Source organism: Ochotona princeps, chromosome 17 (genome assembly GCF_030435755.1).
Source record: "Ochotona princeps isolate mOchPri1 chromosome 17, mOchPri1.hap1, whole genome shotgun sequence".
NCBI lineage: Eukaryota > Metazoa > Chordata > Mammalia > Lagomorpha > Ochotonidae > Ochotona > Ochotona princeps.
In genome coordinates, this window is record NC_080848.1 from 1,965,059 (window position 1) to 1,969,815 (window position 4,757).

Sequence of the window (4,757 nt, forward strand, 5' to 3'; positions counted from 1 at the left end):
GGACGACTGTCCTGCCAGGGCGGCCAGCACCCTGGCCTCCTGACCGCCTCCCTCCATCCCTCTGTCCCTGCCGCTGCTTCTGGAAGATCCCCATTGATTCACCTCAGTGTGCCGTCCCTGAACCCTGCCCCGCCCCCTCTGTCTTTAGTCATCGGGGAAGGCGTAGTGGGAACCTGAGCCGCCTCCTGTGGCCAGTTGTCTCCCGCGAGGCCCAGAACAGCTGGTGACAGCTGGATAAAATCAAGTTCTATTGCACACAGGCCTCATGCCCCGAGGCAGCTGCAGATGTCAGCCCGTCCAGTCGGGAGATTTGAACCTGGGTCGCTGCCCCAGCCCAGGCCCTGTGAGCGATTCCATTTGCATTTGGTGATGTGTGTTCAGCACCATTTCCTGCTAATGCCTGCTGCCTCCCTGAAGCCCAACACTGAGGACTTGGCGCAGGCCGGTGGGGAGAGCCTCCGCCGAGCCACCAGGTGTCCCTGACATGTGGGTGGCAGAGACGCCAAGTTAGAGGCCTGACGCTGGCTTCGGACCACCTGACCCACCTGGATTGGGAGGTGTTGGAGGCCAGCTTCTTACTTATTATAATTTTTATTTTAGGCAATGTTTACATAGTTGATCAGGGTGGGAAAATGGATGTGATCATTGTTTCCCAATTTTCTACCTTCTGTTCCTGGGGGAAGGGGAGAGAGGGGAGGAGCTACACCCAGTCCCCAGGGATGGGTGACAGCCACCTGATACCAACCCAGGGTCCCAATGTGGTGTATGCTGCAAGGGTTCTGAAACGCTGTCGGCGTCACCAGTCCAAGGATGAGGAAACGCTTCCAGGGTCCACTGGCTGACATGGTCGACCTTAGAGTCTCCATTCGCCCAGATATTTGCGTCATTGTTTGGCTGGGGAAGTTGTCCAGTCGGTTCTGTCCTTCCTCTGCTGTGGTACCAGCTGTCCTCTGCAGGCCCCAGTGGGCTGCCGAGTGCGAGGTCAGCCAACTTCTCACAGGGTCGCTGTCGCAATGAGGTCACCCTCTGGGCTTGGTGTCTGGCAGATCACAGGGTTCTCACAGGCCTTGGGCAGGCCCAGCAGATCTGTGTTCCTTCGCCCAGCAGGAGCCCACAGCTCCCTGCCCCTCCTGTGTCCTCTGGTAGTAGCCTGCAGTCTGCCCGGGCCGGGGACCCTTGCTGGGTGGCGGTGGGTCATTCCGGGCTGGGAGCTGTAGGGGATGTCCTGCTTCTTCATTTTGTTATTTCTTTTACTTTTCTCATCTGCTGGTTCAGTCTCCAAGCGTCTGCAACAGCCAGGCCAAAAGCCAGGAGCTGGGAGCTCCCTGCAGGTCTCCCGTGTGCGTGGGAGGAACTGGCCACGGAACCATCCCCGCTGCCTCCAGGGGCCACGCTGGCAGGCGGAGTCAGAGCAGAGAACCCATGACAGCGGATGTCTTAACTGCTAAAGCAAGTGTGCTGGCTTTCCTTTTCTCCTTTCTCCCTCTCTCCCTCCCTCCCTTTTCATCCAGGGAGATGGAGAGCGTCTCCGGGCACTCCTCTGTCCCCCTGAGCCAGCAGTGGCCAGGGCTGAGTCTTGGGCCAGAGGCCAAGGGCCTAAAGCCAGGAGCCGAGACCTCACTCCAGGTGTCACTGCCGCCTGCCAGGGTGTGTTCACTCCCCACCTGGCAGCAGTGGCTGCAGGTGAGCCCATCCTAACGCAGGAGCGGCAGCTTCTTCAGGTCTCCCATGTGGGTGCAGGGTCCCAAACACTTGGGCCATCCTTGCTACTCTCCCAGGCCAGCAGCAGGGAGCTGGGTTGGAAGAACAGGCTCCTTTTTCTAGAGCCTTCTACATTCTGGCACTTCCATTCTCCCAACAGGATGAGTGCAAGTAGGGACGCCAGGTGGACAGTCCCAGCCAGAGGCCACCTGAGACAAGTGCCTGCATGTGCTTACAGAACTCTGGGATCCCCTCCTCCACCCCGCTGCTGCCCGCTCTCCGCAGGACCAGGGACAGAAGGGCACTGGGCTTCCTGCTCACGCATGCCCTAGCAGGTGGCAGTGACGGCTCAGAGAGCTGAGTCTCTGCCAGGTGGAACTCACCTCCCGGAGGAGGACAAGGTAAGCCACTCATGGGGGCATCTCGGTTGGCAAGAGTTCCGGAGGGGCATGTGGCGGAAGCCTGCCCAAGAGACAGGCCGCCTTCCTAGACTTCCAGAATACACCGGGTTCTCCACCCAGCCCAGGGCAGCCATTCAGGAGACTGGGAGGGAGTCTGTGGACAGGCTGTTTTCTTGCTCTGGGAAGGGTAGACTATGGCTGTGCCCCACCATAGCAGTTAAAGACCTGGGCACAGCACTCAGATCTGTCTAGTTGAACAGGAAATGATGTTGTATGTGGGGACCACTTGAGCTAAAGGCTGGGTGGAGCAGCACTGTCTGCCTGGGACTCCAGGCTAATCAGCAGCAGGAATTAACAAGGGACCTGATAAAAAATCAGATTTTCATTAGCTATGTATTGCTTTCTTATTTTTTTAAAGATTAATTTTATTTTTACTGCAAAGTCAGATATACAGAGAGGAGAAGAGACAGAGAGGAAGGTCTTCTATCCGCTGATTCACTCTCCAAGTGGCCGCAATGGCTGGAGCTGAGCCGATCTGAAGCCGGGAGCCAGGAGCTCTTCCAGGTCTCCCATGCGGGTGCAGGGTCCCAAGGCTTTGGGCCGTCCTCGACTGCTTTCCCAGGCCACAAGCGGGGAGCTGGATGGGAAGTGGAGCTGCCAGGATTAGAACTGGCCCCCAGATGGGATCCTGGCATTCATGGCAAGGACTTTAGCTGCTAGGCCACCGCACCAGGCCTTCTATTGCTTTCTTGTGAGATGAAATGTACTTTTTCTAAAGCAGTAAAATCCTGGGCAGCATACCTTATTTGTTTTGCTTATTCTTTTGTACTCTTTTTTCTTGTTTTTAAAAATATTTATATTTGTGAAGGGGGGAAGAGAGAAGAGAGAACACTTGTGCTTCCCAAATACAATAGCCAGGGCCGGAGCGGGGCCGGAGCGGGGCAGGAGCTGGGCTAGAAGCCGGAGCTAGGAGTTCAAGCCAGGTCCCTTACAGGTTGCCCAGACGTGCCTGCTGAAGGCTTTGCCACTGCCCTCCAGCCCCTGGGTGTGGCACAGGATCCCCAAGAGCCACTCCCATGGAGGCCCACAGCTAGTAGCACTGACCTCAGACAATGTGCCTGGGAGTGCCAATGTCCAAATGTAACGCAGTCACATCACACTTAAGTGTGTAATATTTGTATCAATCAGCAAAGACAACTTGACCTGGTCTATTGGAAGGTGCTATTCCACTGGGGATTAAAAGACAGCCAGGGGGCCTGGAGCTGTGGCCTAGCGGCTAAAGTCCTCACCTTGAACGCCAGGATCCCATAGGGCGCCAGTTCTAATCCCGGCAGCCCTGCTTCCCATCCAGCTCCCCACTTATGGCCTGGGAAAGCAGTTGAGGACGACCCAGGGCCTTGGGATCCTGCACCCGCGTGGGAGACCTGGAGGAAGTTCCTGGTTCCTGGCTTCGGATCGGTACAATACTGGCCGTTGTGGTCACTTGGGGAGTGAATCAGCGGACGAAAGATCTTCTCTCTCTCTACTCGGTGTATATCTGACTTTGCAATAAAAATAAATAAATCTTTGAAAAGAAAATAAATAAACCTTAAAAAAAAAAAGACAGCCAGGGCTGATTGCCACAGCTAATTCAGCAAGGACACCTGCTTCAGGTGCAGCACACACACTTATGAAGTTTCTACTTCTGTTGTGGGTTGGTCTGTGTTTGGCATAGCACCAACTACAGCATCCCATATAGCTACGGGTTTGATTCCTGGCTGCTCCACTTCGCATTCGGATCCTTGCTAAGGTGCTTGGGCAAACAGCAGAGGGCGGCCCAAAGTTGTGGGACCCTGGGCTCGCGTGGGAGATGCAGACGCTTCTGGCCTTGGACCGGCTCAGCTCCAGCCATTGGAGCCACTTGGGGAATGAACCAGCAGATGAAAGATCCTTCTCTCTGTAAAAATACAGTGCATCTAAAAAAGAACCAACACCCCCGGGTTCCCCTGGGGTTCAGGTGGCAGCTGCACAGCTCTGGGATTTCCCCCAAAGTCCCCGCTGTCACATGGTCGCTTCCTTGTGGCGTTCTCCTGCCGCCGGGCCCGCAGCGGGGTCTCTCGGGGTGTCCGGGGCCCCTGGGCTCCAGGCCGTGGGTGGGCTCAGCAAGGCCAGCGCACTGGTCCGCCCCGGGCAGGGCCCAGCGTGGGCACCTGAGTCAGGGCCGCCGCCATGCAGAGCGGCCAGGAGGTCAGAGGCGACAGGCACAAGCCACAGGGCACGCTGCACGGCCTCTGGCCTGCCCTGCCCTTCAGTGGCCGGACGTGACCTTGGGCCCCTGGGCGCGCCACACCCGCGTGGACAGGAGCGTCCTCTCGAAACCCGAAACCCGAAACCCGCCCGGTTCCGGGGCCGGGACGAGGCTTCGGTGATCCAGCGCGCGCAGGCGCAAACAGGGGGCGTGGCCGCCCTGGATGGGCGTGGCCTGGGTGAGTCCTTGGCCGCAGGCGTGAAACTCGGAGGCAGTGCGTGCGCAGGCGCAAAGCCGGAAGACCGCGCGTGCTGGAGGCGTGGCTGCCCTGAGTTGGGGGAGGTGGGCGGGGCTTTGTGAGCGAGCACGTGTGCGCAGCCACGAAGCCGGGAGGTGGCACTGGACCGGGGCGTGGCTGTCCTGGATCA